Source organism: Columba livia, chromosome 3, assembly GCF_036013475.1.
Source record: "Columba livia isolate bColLiv1 breed racing homer chromosome 3, bColLiv1.pat.W.v2, whole genome shotgun sequence".
NCBI classification, from domain to species: domain Eukaryota; kingdom Metazoa; phylum Chordata; class Aves; order Columbiformes; family Columbidae; genus Columba; species Columba livia.
Genome location: NC_088604.1, coordinates 33,118,614 through 33,139,074, shown reverse-complemented (window position 1 = coordinate 33,139,074; position 20,461 = coordinate 33,118,614). Strand labels below are relative to the sequence as shown.

General features: G+C 36.3%; 1 long non-coding RNA gene across 1 annotated transcript in view; it reads left to right on the top strand.

Moving 5' to 3' along the window:
- The window catches only part of LOC135578998 (uncharacterized), a 90,740-nt gene that overhangs the window by 7,715 nt on the left and 62,564 nt on the right, over positions 1–20,461 (top strand). The window contains exon 2 of the long non-coding RNA XR_010471204.1: positions 16,213–19,770. This is a non-coding gene — a long non-coding RNA (uncharacterized LOC135578998). The remainder of the gene's footprint in view (positions 1–16,212; positions 19,771–20,461) is intronic.

Here is a 20,461-nt window from a genome sequence, read left to right as displayed (position 1 = left end):
CCTCAAGATCATCTCAGTGCAATGTTTTTGCAAATTGGGATAATATCAGTTCCACTTGCACAACGATCACAGGCAATGAAATACCAAGTCTCAGTGACTGTTTGCAAATAAGCAGCCTTTGAAACCTTATGAACTACTGAGTTGGAGTTGCTTTGTCTGGAATGACATTTCAAGAACAGCAAGTGGCTTTCTTTCTTGGATCTGAAGCATCATTTTTGGGAATACCATATGCTGTGAAGCCTTTGTAGCGGACGATTATCAAATGACTGCATGCAAGAAAAAGGGCTGACCTGAGCACAGTGTCTCTATGAAGCATTGTGTAAAATAGCTATTTTGTTTTATGAAATCTTGCTTGAGAAAAGGAAAACACATAGACATTATTTTTAATATTTTCTTCCCTGATGACACATCTGTCTACGTTGGATTTGGCCAATTGATTTCTTACGAATTGCCCCCCTGCTTTTTTTTTTTTTTTTCTCTTTTAAAGCTGATTGCTGTTCATCCTTTGTCTGTCCTTGGCCGTGCCCTTTGTCCCTTTTGTGTGTTGCAAGAACTCCATAAAACCCTGCTGACTGTGACAACACTACCCTGTTGCAAGACCCTGTCCCTGCCTCCAATTTTATGTTCCCTCTTGTTAGCTGATCATAGAGCCTGCCATGGCTTCCAACGAACACCTCTTTAAAGCTGATTTCTCTCATGAAACACCTCTTTGTGATGGTCACTTTAGCGAAGTTATAACCTCACCTCAGTGCATCGAGCTGCTGAGCTATGACAATACAGAAGTTCTGAATGGACTGTTTTTTCTCTGGAAAAACAGTATCAGGTTACAATAAATATCCATTGCACCCTAGTGTCCCAGCCCCTGGGCAGTGGGTGGTACTGAGTGTATCACAAGAAAACACAGAAAACTTGAAACAGAGGGTTATGGAGCAATCCACTACACAGGAAAGATTTTCTTAACTTATTTCAGGGAGTGACATGTGCTAGAAGCACTTGGATTTCTAACCTGATTATTTTCTATATTCTGCCTGCTGCAGAATAAAAGAGGTGACCGATACTGAAATTAAGTATCAAATCTGGATTCATATTAAGCTTGGCCTTCATGAGAGCTGTTCAGACACACTTTGCCTTACAACTACCCAGTGACCTTCATCATCAGTTCCTAGCTCTCATCTATATGCAGAAAACTTGTCAAGCAAAGATGAATGCAAGCTCAAGATGAGAAAGTGCCATTGAATTATAAAATTGAAATGGAATATTATCACTTGCTGTGTGTTTCCTGGAGTTTGCTTCTGTAAGTAGGGATGAAGCGTTGTCAACATGGGATGAAAATCAGATTCTAGATATAAAATCCACAAAATCTGCATCTTAAATCAGCACCCAGCTCTCTAGAGAAGTTGCATTGACCCGATGCTTAAGGAAGAACATATCTTCCTTACTCACAGGAAACAGGTTAAAAAAACTGAGTTCAAGCCTACAGGAGGTTATTGTAAAGGGAGAGAAAGCCACACAACCTAATGAATCTTATTAGTTAACTGTAGTAACTCTTAGGTAGCAAAACTGATCGTTTCTGCCCTTTACACAGCTGTGATAGCCCCAGTCAAATCCTTCTCTGGATGATGAATGGATAGCCCAACTTTCCTCCTCTCTACACTCTGCCCATCTTTGACAAAAGGATGGACTGGTCAATCTGTTATTCTTAAAATATGTTCTTCTTTTGGGTCTCCACATTCCCTCCCAGTCAAACAGTCAATATCCTATGCTGACCAGAGGTACTGCACCAGGGTCCATACAATAAATGACAGAAGATGGCAGAGTGGGTATTTTGCTCCTTTTGGACATGGTGCCAGGAAGCTCCACTCATCAGGTTCACAAACAGACTGCCCTGTGCTGAGCCCAACACTGTGCCCAGCTGTGGGCTGCTCTTGGAGCGCAACCTCCATATTTTGGTTTCTGAGAAAATAGCTGGTGATGTCCAGAGAAGGTGTCAGGTGAGAACCATCATTGTGCTGTACATGTTCTGCAATATAGCCAGGCTGTTCAGGTGTCCATAGAGGTCTTAATACTGCAGTTCCTGAGCAAAAGTGGTCCCTCATGTGTATGTACTTATTCCAGTAGAGCAATGGGCAATATATCAAGCCTGAAATAGGACTCATCCTAAAGGCATTGGAAACGGTCAAATGCTTATCCTCAAAACTCAAAGGAAAGGAATGGAAGGCATTCAACTTGAGTATCTAATGAGCGTTATTTGTCCAGTTGCGCTTCTTCTAACTATATTATTGTCATACAGAAACAACATGATAAAGTAAATCTACAAGCTTGAATTGCATAACTGTCAAAGAAAGTGGGTGGAAGTCAGCAAGAAGTAAAGGACTGGAGACTTCTTTTTTATTTTTCCATCACCAATTAGTATTTTTCAACATAGCAGTTATAATTCCTAATGGACAAATTAGCAGTGTATTACCTGCATGGGAAATTAAAGGAAAGGAAAATGAAGATGTAATCCTCTCACTAGCTGAGGATACTAAAATAAAAGGTCTCTTCATGTTTATTGAACAACAAGCAGTTGACTAATCCAGTGAACAGTTCTTTCTTTTTGTGGGTTTATTTGTTGAATTTCATAAATTTAACTCTTTGTAAAACCTTAACTACAGAAAAAATATTACCTAGATTTTTATGCTAATGAGGGAATTAAATTCCTTTCTAAACATATTGAATTAATTAGTGTCACTACTCTATAAAAAACAATCCATGTCACATAGCAATAAGCAGATGTACTGCTGTCAACTGAACAAACAGTAAGGTAGGTTTTTAGCTCCATGAATCCATGAGGACTACAGAAAATGTATATATCTTTAGTTAACACAGTAGATCAATACGACTGAATGCTTCAGCGCTGATGAACCCCGCAAGGGATGATCAGGTGTGATTTCTTTAAAAGACGAATCACAGTAAAAGCTGAATTTTTGCTTTATGACAAATTATCACGTTGTGCATGTTTATTTATTACATCCATACTTATATTAAGTACGCAGTTGAATATGACTCTTTTGAGCATCTATTTTGTTCCCTTTTTTTTAGAGTGGTTGTTCTTATTTTTAGTAGGATCATTGAATGAGTTCAGTTGGAAGAGACCTTTAAAGACCATTTAAAGGGCCTTTTAAAGATCATCAGTGTTATCATCTCAGAACTAGTAGGGGTGGATAAACAAGGCGTGTTCACAATGGCTAATTTTAAACACAGAGACCAATCTAAATTAAGCTTCTCTCTTGAGTCATTCTCCAAAGGAGAATCTGTGTGTCTGTCTCTTTCTCTCTCTGTCTTTTCCTCTCTCTCCTTTTGCCTGAAGAAGCTGGGGAAGAGACTAGCCCTCATGAATATTCTCTCTGATACTAACTCATATTTTTTCCAAAGAATTGAATACTTTCATCTTAAACAAAGAGAAAAGGGACCTTAGTGAAAAAGGTTTCAAATAAACTGAAATACAGGTGACCTTTGAAGACAACTCACAATCTACAAACACAGCTGACATGTCATTCCTTTAAGTAGGACACAAAATTACAATGTATGTTTATGTTGTCTCCATAAATAGAGCTGTCTTATTTGTCGTCTTTTAATTTCTCTCACATTTCCAATTTATTTCAACTTTATTAAGCTTGAAAAAAACTATAGATATAGTAGTTTTGCAAGGATCCCTACAAATTTGTCACAGATGTGTAACTGTTTGTGTCATTTGTGAACGTTTTCTCCATTTTTATCCAAAGCTCTACTAAAACTATGTGCAAAATGTAAATATAAATGGTTGAGAGAGCAGTCTCCAAAATGTGTGTCCACATTGTTTCCAAACTAGGAGACAATCCATCCAACTATGTTCTGGAATTGGAGCAATACTACACTGGGCAAAAAGAGATGAATGTGGTTAGAAACTTTGTTACAGAGTATCTCTTAACTGTATGGAAAAAAGTAAAGCTTTTCTGTTTTGAGTTGAGGATTTCTAAGGATTTACTGGAAAACACACAGATCACATAGCATTTTGAAAAAATGTCAGATTTATAAAACATCAGGCTCTGCGATGTAAATCCTGAGCATGTTGTGTAACACTGTTTAAATGGTGGGAAAGTAAACCCTACATAAATTGTACAGAGTTTAAATGTTCTGTCTTAAGCTGTATTTGTGTAAAATGTAACTTGTGTGTGGATTTTAGTGCAACCAGTCCATATATCCATGGAGAAGTCTTGCAATGTGAAACTAGAGAATATAAACAATTAATTATAATAAATGTCAGACTTCAGCTTCTGAGATATTTATTATGTGTTTTCATGAACAAAATATCACAAGATAGTTTCTCTATTAACTAAATTGTGATGACTTGTAAATGTCATCTAAACAATTCAAATATTTCATATTTTATTCCACATACCACTGGAGCAGAACACTAATAAATAATAACAATTATTCAAGTTTACAGCTCACCCAAATCTAATAAAAGGCTCAAAATAAATTTGGATCAAAATATTCAAGCTGTGATTCAGTCAGACCCTTTAAATAAGACATGGGAAAACTATTAGAAACAGGGAGAACTCAGTTTGATAATACATGACATTCCACTTATGGAAAAAAAATGCTTTCCTTCATTGCCTAACACAGGAAGCTTTCTGCTACTAGTTAATACCAAAGCACATTCAAAGAACCAAAATGTCAAAACATTTTTTTTCCCTATTTGAACTATTTAAATACACAGATCCAAGAGACCTCATGAGTGACAGAAGTGACTTAGAGCAGAAATATGCCATTTTCAGTTACCATACTTGGAATCAGATATGGAAAAATTATTGTAGCAACAAAATTTGAATACAAAGTACTAAAATAATATAACAGAATATAGTGAATTCTATGTGAGTCATTCAAAGCACCTTTACATATATTGATTATCTAAAGATTGCAATTTAGGGAGGTAGGAAAGATAAGTAATATTATACTTACATTAAAAATTAATATCCAGAAATGTCTTGGCCACAGGAATTAGAATGCCCAGACTCTTCCCCTTGCCTGTTGGTAGTAGCCTTGGGCACAGCATGTGGGTAGGAGACATGTTACCTACCCATATCCACATGACCAAACATTTGTGTATTTCCAGTCCTCCTTAACTCATATTTAAGAGGGTTTTGGAGATTTCTAGAATGAAAATTAGTTAATAGTACTTGAGTTTGATTATATGGGATGACCACAGTAATGCAAATGGTTCACAGTCCAAAAAGTCACCTGCAAGTTATATGTGTGCTTATACTCTCTATACAAATCAGAAATACAAAGAGTTGGATGTTAATGTCAGACACACAGTATTTCCTGGGCACCAGCTATTTCTAAAGGTGGGAAACAATGGTGGCATTGAAAAGAGGTGGTAGGGGCTGCAGTGAGAAGCTGTCAGGGATGAATCTCCTCCTTCCATCCCTCAAGGCTGTGGTGGATTTCTCAAGAAGCTCTGCCTTCTTGGCCAAGAATACCTGGTGTGCCGTATAAGATAGGACACAGCAGCAGAAGGATGCAGAGCACATTGGAAGTGGGATTTTAACAGGTGATACGGTTTTAACAGGTGCTGTGGTTTTAACAGCTCATTCAGCTGACCAGGACCAAACCTTTCTTGGTGCTACTCTGGAGAGAATAATAAAACTAAGAGCAAACAAAACTGAAAGCAAGGGAAGAAATTTTGTGAGGAGTAAAGCAAACTGTCATGCGATGTTGAGCTATCAGCTGCATAGAAATTTAGAGGAGATCATAAACATTCTGGAAATGCTACTATATTATTATAAATTTGTGATACTACTGAATTATCACTAACTGAAAAATCTTGGATTTAGCTGGAAAATAATATCAGTTTAAAATTTTATAACTGTGCCATTAATATTTCTGTAATTTTAAAGAGTAGTAACAAAGCACTGTTTTGTTGTGTTATGTGTGAAGAGAGGGAAGATAAGTTAGAAAGCTACTGAGGAAAGAAAATAATTCTAACAATGAATTTCAGCATAGTCAGAAAATTTATGTAAACACGATTCTTTATTAGTTTTTCAATATAAAGCACTTCAAATTTTGCAATAAAATTAAGTATTCAGTAGTCAGCAGCTGTTGTGCCAATAGAGAGCAGTGGTAGCTGGAGCAGACTGATGTGTGCATGTTTCTGCCTCGTTACATCAGGAGGTTTGCTGGCTGAGAATTGTTATGACTAATGATTTATAACAGAAATAATATGAGCTTAATTCTTTGGGTCTGGGACTCAGAAACAATTTTGGCTTTTTAGCAAATAAAGGATGAAGTATTGTTCAAAGGTATTTTTACGGAGCATCTTTCTTTAATTAAAGTGATTGCAATGATCACGGTATTTTCGGGCAATGTACGCATTTTTCTACAGGAATGAGAACACTTTTCTCATGAGGCATTTATTCCTTTCTTACTTCAAAATGCTGTCAGGGAGAGAACCAGAGGAAAATGATACTCCCTCCTTCCTGGTAGATGAGATGCTAGAGAAAGGTAGACACCAGTACGCTAAAATGGAAGTAATTTAATTCAAAGGGATTTAAAATACTGAACAGTTAAATAAGACACTGAAAAAGCAATGTATGGCTCTGTAAAGGGACTGAATTTCCTTACAGGCATATGTGTTTGATGGAATATAACAACATAAAATTAAATGTAAATTCTGCTTAGAAATCCGGTATTTTCTAGTGTATATGTATATGTATGTGGTAAAGAGTAATTTCTCACGTGAAAGATATGAATGAAAAATTTTAAAACTCGCTTTGACTCTTAAGAGGATAAAGAATTTCACAGAATACAAAAAATCCTCTCACTTCTTCCTTTTCACAAGAAATATGAACTTTTTATGAGCCTCTAGATTACCCGTTCTTCAACAGCCTTGTGTTGATCAGAAAGTATGTCATGTGTCAGAGGGCTAAGGATAACAGTAAACAACTACTTAAAGCTCTTCAAATCTGAGGTATCCCTATACTATAACTACCTGGAAGCATAAATGTAAGCATAAATGTCTTACAAATATAATACATAAGTTGAAAAATGTTAAGGCATTTCTTGTCAAATAATTTTGAAAAGGAACCAAAAAAAAGAGATAGAAGATGACTCTCAAAATATCTCCATCTGTTTGAAGCTAAAAAGAAGAGACACATTAGTGAAACTATTTTCAACACGTAGCCAGACAGGCTTGCTATCTGTCAGGCAACACACAAGTCACAATCAGGGTACTCAAAACTTTCTGAACTAAAAAAATTATCACCATTACTTTCTGTCTGCTGTGCTAAACTTTTAAAAACTGCTATATAAAACTGCTATATTATATGTTAACCTGAGATCACTGAAATGAACCTTTTCATTTATGTCTTTACTTAAAAATACAGAATGATACAAAATGTGAAAGTTCATAAATTCTTATAAAGTGCTATAACTAAAATATCCCATTGTGTACAGCTTAGTTGCAACCCTACCTAATCTTCTAATCTTCTCAGCATAATCAATTTGTTTACTTTTTGATTACCTTTTTTTTTTTTTTGCTTTTGAGCACGACTTCTTCGAATTCTCACTGAATCCACATAGACCTGGCAAGAAATATTTGAGGTATACTTTCTGTTCTTGCACTTCTATCTCTCCCTAGTGTGCTTCCATAATCTCTACTGCAACCATCTCCCTTTGTCAGCTCAGGATCCCAGGCACCAACCAGCCCCAGTAGTGCCACCTGGGCTGAAACTGCAGAATAAATTCCTCAGTCATGAGAAAAAGCTGTGAGAGCATCTGTAAAAAGAGAAGAAAGGTAGAGGTGGAATTGTTGAGTCAGGATCATTAGTGGCTCAGTGGTTAAAGAGGAGAAATACCAACTTGGAAAGGTGTGTAATACTAATGGAAAAAATAAGGGAGTCTGAGATTGGTTAGGAAGCTTTGGGTGGAGTTATCTGAGTCATCAGTGTCGATGGACCTGGGGGACAATGTCAACTCCACAGGACTGACAACTTGTCCCCAGAAGCAGCAAAGATGAGCCTTCCCCTCCTGCCTAGCCAGCAGACTCTCTGGGTGCTGTAATGGGGTGCTGAGCACATGGATGATTACTCTAACAGCTCATCATAGCCTAAATATTTTTTGTGTGATAATAAATTAAAAATTGCTTTTCGCTTTCAAGTTGCATATATGCTTCTTACAGAGTCTCTGCACCAAGTTAAAGATGACCAGACAAATGGATCCAAGACAAGGGACATAAAATCTAATCCCAATGTTCCAACAGCCATTGTTTTTCTATAGATTGCGTATAGATTTGAGATCAAGAACAACAGTGCAGCCAAAGTGGCATTGAAATCAGACCTTCATTTTGTTGTAATAGCTCTGGAGGGAATGAGAAAAAAAAAAGTGAGAATGATTTTGCTGCTTCAACAGCTGAACTTAGACTGGGTCACTTAAAAGATTTCTGAAGGTGTGAAGGTGCTTTCCTTTAAAACAGTGTTTTTATTTTAAGGTTGCTTGCAGCCTGGATAACTTTGTGTCTTCAAAGGACGATATGGATCTGCTGCAGGGGTGGATCTGATACCTTACAGAAGTTTTAGAACTTCCTGCCTCGATGTTATGAGGTGTAGAAAGAGTCACCAGTAAAGAATATAAATCTCACTTGGAGCGAGTGCAGTAATTGGTTGTGGACCAGGGCAGCCATTTCTGAAGAGTGGAATTACACTTCTTCATCAAGTAATGCCAGAAAATTGATTTGTGGTCGTTACAGAAGGGAAGAAAGAGGTGCACTTGACCTATACTTTCTGCCCTTTGACATAAGATAATAATAATTTATTGGTTTTTCTTTTTTTTCATTTGTTCTCTGCTGCTTAAAGTTCTCCACTGGAATTCAAACCTGCTTTCATGTGTCTTCAAATGGACTGTATTTCTTAAGAAGTGTGGTGATCTGTGGCAGGAGCTCTGGTGGAAAAGGAGTTTTGCTGCCAGTATACCAAACAGACAGGAGATATTCAAGTCCTTAGTACCCTTTTCAAGGCTTTCTGGTTTCATGAACCATTTTCCTGGCATCTCAGAATGGCTAAATTTTGGGTTTATAAGGGGAAAGTACTGGATTTTTTTTCCATCCTCTATTTGACTCTATCATGAAGGTGCTTTTGCGCATGTAGTTTTGTTCCGCAGTGAGATCATGGTCTAAGCAGATATTTCTGTACAATGATGATGCAAAGAAGTATTATTTGTTTTTTGTCTATAGCTGGCTTTCATTATGTTGTGCTCTCAGATGTAGAAGTATTTATTTTGGCTTGCAATGCCATGTAATTGCTGAATGAAATTACTGATTCTTTACAAACAATTATTTTTCCCAGTAAGTCAAAATTCAGTGTCCTTACTCGGTCTTTTTTACTAGCCTGACAATACAGGTCTCAGGATTTGCCTAGGCTTTTCTTGGCCTGAGCTGATGTTAGGTTGTTTTGGTTGTGGCAGCAATAGTCAGGTAACCAATGTCTAAGGGTGTTGCAGTTTAGTTTCAGTTTATGCTAATGACATATAGTTATTCTGTACAGAATAAAATGTATATGACTAGAATAAAATGCAGTGCAGAAGAGCACAGATTCAAGATGATACCAGATTTTCCAAACTGTAAATACAAATCAGACTTGTCGATCAATAGCCACTTCAGGTGAGCAACTTCGTGAGTCAGAAAAATGAAAGAGATAGAGATGTTGGAGATAACAAGGAGAGCAGAAGAACTGTATAATTGGGAACCAATAAAAAGAAAGAAAATGTGAATAGATTGTCTTAAAAAAAGTTAGAAAATAAACACAAGTGAACCCCAAGAAAAAGGAGGAAAACAGCAGCACTACTGACATCATGCACTTCCTGAGAAGAGACAAAACTTCACAACAAGCATCACTCTCCTGCTACTAAGGATTTCGGGATATTGACTTTTTTTTTTTTCTTTTTTTTTTTTTTTTTTTTTGTTGTTGTTGTTGTTGTTTTTGTGTTTTTTGGGTTTTTTTGTTTGTTTTGTTTTGGGGCTTTGTTTGTTTGTTTGGGTTTTTGTTTGTTTGTTTTTTGTTTTTTAAGACAGAAACTGTTAACATTAGGACCCAGAGAGATACTGTAAGGTTGAGTAGGATACCATAAGAAAGGGGTAGATGTTGGAGAGGTTTTGTGCAACAAGCTAAACTTCATTATTAAAAGGCTTTTTGTATTACCGAAGAATGTTGATTACTGGAATTAAAAGAATGAGTCAGGCTAGTAAAAAATTCATAGTTGCTTATATATGGTGTGATCCATTTTGCCCATAAAAGCCTTTTGAGACTAGCAGTATTACCAATGAGCAAAGCAGCAGACAATGGACCTAGTATGCCTGCTTACGCATGTGGGATTGAGAGAAAAGAAGAATGATAATGAAAATTTAACAAATTAAGTCAGAACTAACTATTTCTGTTAGAGAGAGAGAGGAAAGCACTTCTATTTTAATCTGGGCACAGGTAGAGATTACTGTTTTGAGTGAATATTTATAATACTGCAACTATAGAGAATACATAAAAGAATTCAGAGTTAAGCAAGATAATAGAAACTTGATCACGATTATTTTTGAGGAAACTGGAAAATAAATTAAGTACTTCTAACTAAATGCAAACAGAGAACGAAGCTCAATGGTGGACACAAGCATGACAAATGAAAGTTAGGACATAATCACTATTACAGAGGCCTGGTTCCTCCCAAAGGAAGAGGCTGGATTATAGAGTTACAGGATGTTCCAAAAGAAAATGTTCAGCAGAAAGAAAAGCAGAAGAGGAAAAGGAGTGTATCTTTGAACTGTAGGAAGTGGTAACTTATATAAAGTGGTAACTTAAAGACTTCTTATTGCTAAAGAAGTACAGAGCAGAGGACAGAAAAATATCTCAGCTGCTCTAAATTAGTACAATTGTTTTCAGTGGAGGTATAGTGCATCAACTAAAGATAAGTGAAAGAACAGTCTGGATAAAAAGAGAAGATGAAAAATGACAGCTGTATTCCTAAGCAGGAAAACATGGAGGAACTTGAATGAGAACTATCATAAATGATTCCTGCTAGAGCTGGCTTTTATTAACTTTATCTGATCTCAGATTCACTTAGGCTTTGGAGCTTTTAAAGCTAGATTCAAATTAAAAGCCCTTTGATTTGTTTTTCCCATAAGAAAACTTGTAAAAAGAAGTGTAGGAAAGAAATAGAGGAAAAAAAAATCCAGTAAAAAGGATGACAACTGGAGAAGAAGGAACAGGGCATTAAGACCTTTGCATAGTACCTTAGAAAACCTATTCTTCACTATTCTGAGCCAGGGTGACATTCCAGCCGTGATCTCTCTGTGACTTTGATCTTCTCTGTGGTCAGTTTAACCAGATGGGGTATGATTCTGCATGAAACATTGCTGCACGAAAAAGAACATGACAAAATTTGTAAATCACCTTCTATACATAGCAACAAAACTGTATGTCCTGTGTTCCAGTCTCTTCTTTTAACGACATTTGCAAGTTCAGACTAAAATGTATCACTGTGTTTCTTAACAGTTTTGTTAGAGGATATGTTGCTAATTCCTGTGTAACACATATTTAGTTCAAATGAACATCATTGTGATGGAAAAAGTCAAAATAAAGCAAATAAATAAAAATAAAAATAAAAATAAATCAAAAATAATAGATGGCTTGGTGAGGGTATGTGTAAGTAAGGAATATCATACAGACTCAGAACGCAAATTCCCCATGTGTGTTGGAATTTACATTTGGAATTGTAATTAATTTCAGATGATGGTTAGAATTGCACCTTAGTCCTACTCTTCAGCTCAGTCCCTGCTGACAAGATAGGTTTCACTGACCTCTGGTGTCTATACACATTTTTTCTCTACTATGCAACCCATTTTGGTTCCAAACAAAGATCACCTTGCAATGTTTCAGCTGTTTTTTTCTTTCCTTTCCTCAACAGGGATAGTCAAATGTAACAGAAATGCTATATTAATATAATAAATTGTCCAAGATCAGTAGGCTGTACTCAATCACTTGAATTCATATTTGGTGCTTATAGTTTTAGTTGTCCTGAGTATAATAATTAAATCACCTGACATAAGACAATATGGTAAAAAGAGAATTTGTAGCAATTGCTTTTATACTCTCACATTTTACTAGGGGAAACAGTTATTTCCATGACTGAATACCTTTGCAAACTGCAGGGTCACATTTTGTCACCTATATTGGTTTGATTGCTTTATTGCTTTCAAATGCTACCTTAGTCTAGGAAGTCCTTTACAGAATTCATGGGGATTTTCATAAAATTAGATACAAACCAAGGCTTAAACAGGTCAGAATCTGGATGAGAAAGAGTGAATAGGGACAGAAAGGTCTATGGGAGCAAGCTAAAATGCAGCTTGCTTAATTTCTTGAAATTAAAGACACATGCTTTTGAAAATGTAACCTCTGTTTTCACCTTAGTGATTTAAAGTACACTTTCCATAATAAATCTAGGGTGTGTCAAGATACTTTGTGATTCCCTTAATAAAAATGAGGCACACAAAAGTGTTGTCTATGTCCTTTCCTACAAATGTGATACAACTCTTAGCTCATATAATGCTTTTAGCAGATTAGAAAATCTGTTTTTTAGACCTGTGCCTAATTTCACAGATGACTTGCAAGATCACTTCATTGTTCTGTAATGAACATTATAACTACATTTCTAAATGCAAAGCTGAAATATGACCTTGACTCAAGTAGCCCAGGGCTAGTGTAGTACAGCCCCTGTTCACCACCTATGGCAACAGATCTTGCTGCGACTTCTTAATGATACTTTTTTTCCCCCACAATTGGAAATTATTTACTTGCTTTTGCCATCAAAATTATGGTTCATCAGACTACTTAATGTGCATTTGGATTTTTAGACATTTGTTTTCTGTAATTTCTATAGGAAATACTGTTAAAATGCAACAGTAGTGGTATTAATATGAATCAGAAAATATCTGGAAACATCATAATGCATGACTTGTTTTTCTAATCCTCAAATTTGTGGAGAAGAAAGAAAATATGGAGAATATTTGATTCTTCCCTGTTTTCTCCATGGAGCCTCTGCTTATAGCAGAGGGCACTGTCTTGGAGGGCAAGAAACAGAAGAGAAAAAATACAAGGTGGTCTATTTATGCCTCATGAAGGCATTACTTTAAGATATATCGTGGCCATGATATAACTTATGTCTTGTTCCTACTCTTTGTTACAGTCCAGCATAGGTGGGGAAGAAACGGTTATTAGATACTTAAAATCAGCTATCTCTATTCTCAATGGAGAAAGACCTGTGCTTGCAGAGGACAAATCAGAGCACCGAAGTTAGGTTATAAATAACTTGTTTCTAGCAGTCATCTTTGCAAAAGTATATTTCTGTATGTTCACCATAGAGGGAGCTCCATCTCTTAACCTAAGCGTCTGTTACATCCCTAAAGAAAGAAGTTGTAAATAACCCCCTGAAACAACTGTTCTTTTATTAATGAATCATGTATAGTTATGAGAGGTAGGTCTTTTCTTCCTATTTTCCTTTTTTAAATATACATATATATATACCTGGCAATTAAAATCTGTAGTTATTTCCAGGCCACAAAATATGTTCCAAACTAATTTCCAGTACCTTCTCCAAAAGTTTTGTCTGGCAAGAAATAGAAATTTCCAACCTTTTAATACATACAAGCATAGTAAATTGGCCATATAGAAAGAAGAATTCTCAAAAGGCCTTGTAGCAAGTGGAAAGACCTGCACTAATATCTTCTCTTCACAGGTCCTGAAACATAAAGGAAGTACATACACTGTTTACAGGAATTTTGTCTCACTCTGGTTAGTTAAGACTCCCAGTAGCTGGTCCAACTTCAACATGTGCTTAGACCGAAAATCAGAATTTTACCCTTTGTTCTATTTTTTCCCTTTCCTGTGTGCTTATGAACAATTCCCATTTAACCAGCCCCTTGCAGAATGTTTTGCATGCACATGAACAAAATGCTATACTGAAATAGATATGAGACAGGAGCGTCATACTGAAAAAACGCACACATGTGGAGTGCCCACTAACTCAGCCCTGCCGTGGTGGAAAATATCAGTTGAAATGTCAGAGGCTTGTAACCCTATCAGGCAGAGACAAACAATCCATCTGAAACATCATCTTGGCTCTCCACTAGGCTCAGGCAACATCAGCTGTAATTGTAGTTTTTCCTTTTATATAGCTCCACTTTTACAAGCTCATGCGTGTGACGGAGTCAACATCATGAGCATGTGTTGAAAACTTCTTCAGGACACTCCTAGCTTCTTTCCCAACCTGTACACATGTTTTCAGTTCTTCAGCACTTAGTGGTTGATAGTTTGCCACACACCAGAGCAAGAGAGGGGGAAATGAGAAGCCTCTTCTCTACATCTTGCCCCCAAAATGGAAATTTTGTTGCTGGTTTTTGTTTTTTAGGGTCTCAGTTAATTTTCAGTCAAATAAACAGAACTCATTTGTTTCACAGATTGGTCTTTTGTCTCAAAAAAAAAAAACAACAAAACAAAACAACAAAATATTATGACTCTCAAGAGGTATTTTCTGGAAAAGGCAAATATGTTCCTTTTGGAAAGAGAATCTCCTCTGCTCTTACTCATTATTTGATGAAAGGAATGCTCTTACCAACTGCAGACGAGACCCCGCTATTGATTTCTTTCATTCCGGAGAACATGAGACATCGAATTCTGCAAGGAAAACTGGAACTGATCTTTTGTGTGCAGTTCAGTCTAGCTAGAACAGAGCCCAGACAGGGCTGCTGCTGCTGCTGCTGCCTCCATGTCCAGTTCCTGATGAATTTCACATAAACACCCAGCACACAGACTAAGTTTTGTTGGAGTTGCCTTATGGCCATATGGTTTTGCAGCTCCCTTTGCTGGTCCTTGTTAGAACCTGGAAACAAGTTTCTCTTATCGTAACTGGTTTAATTTTTCTTTGTTGTAGTACACATGAGAATCTTAACCAAGTATTTAAAAACAAAGGAAATATCAAGTATATTAGGTTAGATTCTAGGTTGTCTTGGAGGTCTACATGAGCATTTTTATTTTGCAAGCAAATAAAAAAATAACAAAACCAGAACAAAGAAATCCAGGCTTAATCAAGATGAGTTGTGATGAAGAACCTTTAAGATCTTGAACTCCATCCCTTTTCTAAGAGCTAGTGGTTTTTGCTGCTTTTCAGTAGTTTGTGGTGGGACTCACCAATGACTAGCCCTTTACTTGAGAAGATTAATGGAGAAAGACTGGAACAGGGATACATATCCTAAGTCACGGGTCTTAGGATATCAGATTGCTGAATAACGCTTCATTTTTCAGCTGACAAAAATTTGGGGTGTAAGAATGTGAGTATGATTGCAATAAATCACTCAATATTATTCTTTAAAAAACATGATATTATGTACAACACTGCACATTATTCTGAAACAGGTTGATTATTTGGAGGTTAATAGTTTTTCAAGACATTTTTCCATGTTTCTGAAGTAAAATAATAAAAAAAATAAACCCAGAAACATGTTATTATTGTTCATTATCAGAAGTTCCTTCTGGTTTTGAATTTGGAGGAAGATGTAAGGCTATAATTATAAAATGTAACTGTACTACTACTATTCTAGGTAGAAGACAAAAGTATATTTTGACAAAAAGTTCCACATCAATCTTCCTAGGCTGGTAAAAATAGACAATATTTTATGCAAAATGAATGCAACATTTAACCATTGAAAGGATTAGGAATAAACAACACTGTTCCCACAGCAGTTAATTGGAAAGTTTATTTTCCCTTCAGCAGTCAAAACATGGCACAAGTGCATAATGTAGTAATCCATGGGTCTAGTATATACTTAAGTATGCTGAGTTAAAATACAGCACAATTAAATATTTTTGTTACAAGTCACAAACACAGAGCATACTGTATTTTGTATATGTGTGTGCTACCATCAGAATCTGCTTTTAAAAAAGTGGGGGAAAATGATGATTTTTCTCATGTAATGTTTGGTCAACTCTCACTTAGTTTTTTGAGATTCGGCAAGAGGTCATTCATGCTGTACTCATTTTGTAATGGAAGAAGACCACTTGTGAAGCTATCTTTCTGAAATAGCACATGGCATAGCTTCAGAATTTATTTTCTTTAAACTTTCTGTCCTTAATATTACCCTTAAATTTCTTTTTCCAGGTGCAATGGAATGAGAGCAGCTCCACAATTGAAGGCCTAAGAGCTTGCACACAAGGCTAACATATTCCTTTAACATCCTAGCTTTTCTTCTACATGGTCTTGGTCTTGTTGGGATTCAGCCACCTTACAGTCCTCTATTCATACTTTGCTGGGAAAGCTGCCTGAACTAAACAGCTCAAATGTATTGGACACACTCAGATGTGTGGGAGACATGAACTGCAGTTCTTCATCATTATGATGCTATAAAAAACCTTAACGAGTAAGAAATATGGTGCTGTCATCCGAAGTTGGGCCTGACCTTGAAGATTTTCATGCTTGTTGAATTCAATATACCATACTGCATTAATAGTTTAAGTTTTAGAAAGTTATCTATCATAACCAATATTTGGAAGAGGAAACAAGCTCTTGTGCTTCAGCTCTGAATGTCACCCAGCTTTATATACTGAGCATTACATCCTATGGTATGGAATGTCCCTTTGGACATTTGGGATCAGCTCTCCCAGCTGTGTCTCCTCCTAACTTCTTGTGCACCCCCAGCCTGCTCACTGATGGGATGGTGTGAGAAGCAGAAAAGGCCTTGACTCCATGTAAGCAGTGCTCAGCAGTAACTAAAACATCTCTGTGTTATCAACATTATTTTCAACCCAAATCCAAAACATAGCCCCATACTAGCTACTATGAAGAAAATTAACTCTATCTCAGTCAAAACCAGCACACACTGTAAGCTTTGCATCTCAATGATATAATTAAGGATAAGGGTGAACAAGATGACAACAGTGGCTCGAAGCTGAGAACATGAGGTTTCATCAGACCTCCAGAAGGTAGACTGCTGACCAGAAAGTCTGCTGGTCTCATCTGGCAGATGCAGGAATTGATGGAGTTCCTTATCCTCTCAAGACAGCTCCCAAATATGAACCTTCTCCTCTACAGAGGAGGTAGCACCCAGACTGGTGTAAATACTTCGTCCAAGGGGAGGAAATGAATTTAAATTGGAGTCCCTAGAAGAAGATCATCTGAAAACAGGCTTCTCTTTTACAAGACTGTGTTATATTTGGGTATTTGCCAGGACAGAACAATTTGGGAGTCTCAGAGAAACTGTGAATGAATTAGTGAAATATCAAAATATTTGTTTATTGAAATTATGCAAAGAAACTTCCCTCCTACTTTCCTACTTTCTTGTATCTGAAAAAGAGTATTTTGGGGAAAAAAGACAGCAAACTTTTTATTACTGTTAATTTTTAACAATTGTCCACATCTATCATAATTCTTCCAATGGTTTGACTTTAAATTCCAGTTAGGAGCAAAAAAAACAGATAGTGGAAGTCAGAAGTCCTGGTGTAAGTCCAAGGTGAAAGACTCTACTTAACAAAAGTCTATCCTAGATTTAGATTATAGACAGAGTAGAAGTACAACCATTCAGAGAGCTCACAGTAGTATTTTATTATTAAGTGATCAATGGCAAGGGTTAAAAGGGTACCATTCATCTTTGAAAAAGTAGACCAACATTTCTTAACTATAAGCAGAAAGATACAAATCACAGCAAGTTATTATTCTTTTGCTTTTGGATAAAGTACAATCTAACTAACCCCTCAAACTGCAAGACTAGGTAATAAATATTTCAATCCTTAAGCCTTCTCAGCCAGTCATAGAAGTCACTTCTGTAATAACTCAGAATCAAACTTGCTTTAGTCAAAATGAGGACTCTAAAAGAAGAGAATTAAATTTATTAAGAATGCAATTCTGTATGACAAGTGGAAGGTAATAATTTAGGCAAAAATAGTCCTAATATGACAGGCAAACAATCATTTAAGTAGCTGCTCTTCACCAAATTTGCCAGTTGGAGTTGGTGCTTGTCTGAATATGACTGAGCTATGTCACATAACAGTGTTGTAGAATATTTGTAGTATAGTTTGCAAGAAGCATGAAAGAAACTTATTCTTTGTTAGCAATAATAATGCCTCAGCTCTACCTAGATTTTAGTAGCTCTTGCAGTGTACATTGGTGTAGACCAACAAGGGGTAGTGTAGAAAAAAGCAAGGAAATAAATCTAGAAAGCTTGACAAACAAAGGTTTAGACATGAAGGAGAGGAAACATTTAATAACAATTTTTGAATACATAAAATTTGAGAAAGAGAAGTAAAAATGTATGCCCAGGTCCACAGCGGTTAAGGCAAACTGCAGTAGGGAAAATCAGTTTAAATATCAGGATAATTTCTTACCATAAAGAGCGGTAGTACACTTCAGAGAGTCTGAGAACCTGTGGGATATCTGCAGTTGCGATGCTCCTAAAGAATAATTTAAACAAACTGCTATCAGAACTGACAAAGGTATAAATACTTCTGGTTGCAACTGAAGCATGGATTGGAAGACTCCATACAACACACTTTCTAGACTCTGTGAGGCTACTTATTTATTTTTCATTTATTCTGGCTGATGCTAGACTATTGCTTATTATCTTCCCATGCCAGTTTCCAAAGGAATTAAACACTGATAATTTGAAAGAGCAGATATAGTTACTCAGATATTCTCATCTCACTGAATTCTTAGCAGACTTCAGGAGACTGTTTTGAATGCTTTGGCCATGTGTAGAGCAAGGAAGGTGAAACAAACGTAAAAAGGAAAACTGCCAGGAAAAAGAAAAAAAAAGAAGGATTAGTTACAGAATGATGGAGGGCTGTATTAAATACTTTACTAGCTGGGAATGTTCAAAAGAAATTGTAAAGAATAGTGTAATAAATATAAGAAATTAAATTTAAGCCCAAAACAAACATTTGGTTCACATATCTTTGACTTTGATAGGTTTTGCACATACATATTCTTTGGAGAAAGCGAAAAAGCAGAAATGTCTTTCATGTCAATGTCTGTCTTAAGTTTGCTTGTGTTAAGACAAATCTTTTGACTTTTTATGTTGACAAACACTACTGTCTTATCTGATGATGAGCAAGAAGATCACTGGGCATATCAAAAATGTGCATCATGATGACCTTTGTTGAATTGGCACTTGGGAGCTTTCCGGGACATGACTTGCCTCACAGAGGATGTTGGCAGTACGGTATTTAGTTTGAGCCAGTATACACTGTTTCTTTCAAATATACTTAAAAATGCATATTTCTTTGTGGAAAATAGTTGGGCATCCAACACTGCTGTTTATATTCAGTGATAGAAAAGTCAAGCAGCAAAGGAAAAGCTGACCTTCAGTCTGGTCAAGGTACTGATGCTTTATTTTTCAGTCTTTTTATAGCATCGTTTTGTAGAAAGTTATGTTTTTTGACCTTTGTTGTGGTTTCTTAGTCAAAGACTATTTTAAATCAGTGTCCCCCAGTAGGCTCAAGATGGCTGCCAAAGTTCTTGAGTGGAAAAATGTAAGGAGAGCTTTTGTAGGAGAATGACTGTGGCTACTTCAACCTTCAGGAAAGTGGAACAATCAGACACAAAGGAGAATGCCAAGTAAAAAGAAAAGAGTTAAAGAACAAAGTTTCCAGTAGGAACAAAAATATTTCCAGAAAGAAGAACTGGAGCATGGAAGGGGTTCATCATCATCACCATGGCTAAACTAAGGTGAGCTTTACATTTTCTGTGAAATGGATGAAATAAGTCGTATTTCAGATCTCATTTGGACACTGACTATCAAAAACTTCAGATTTACTTCAGCTGTCTGGAAGTAACTTTCAGGTGTTCTGACACTGTCCAGATGTGCAATTTCATACTTCTTGTATTGCCCTGAAGTGAGACTAGTTAAAGCAACTTTCAACCAGGCCTGCCAAATGCAGAGCATATGTATCTTAAAATAACACTGTTTTTTTAAAGATGACATACTCTATCATAAATGGAGCTTGTGCATGATGTCCATAGGAGTCTTGATATAATAATAATTGTCTTTTTATGAAACAATTTGAGAAACTTTTACCAGAGAATTAAAAAAAACCAAATTCTGTATATTATCACAAAACTCTGTGATTCCCGTGTTATAGAACTCACATGCTGTTAATCTCTCTAAGACAGATGCATTGTTGCAAACATAATAGTTCTGTCAGAACCACATGCATCCCTTGGATTTTTAAACCTGGAAATCCCTCCAGTAGGAAAGTGTATTCTTTAGCCAGAGCACTAGACAAGCTAAAAAAACAATGCAGACTTTTTCTGAACAAATTATCTTCACAAATGTTAGGAATAGACTATCTGATAGCCTCAAGAATTTCTGAGGGTGGAAATGCAAACCGCAATGAACATCTGCACCTTGAGAAATAAA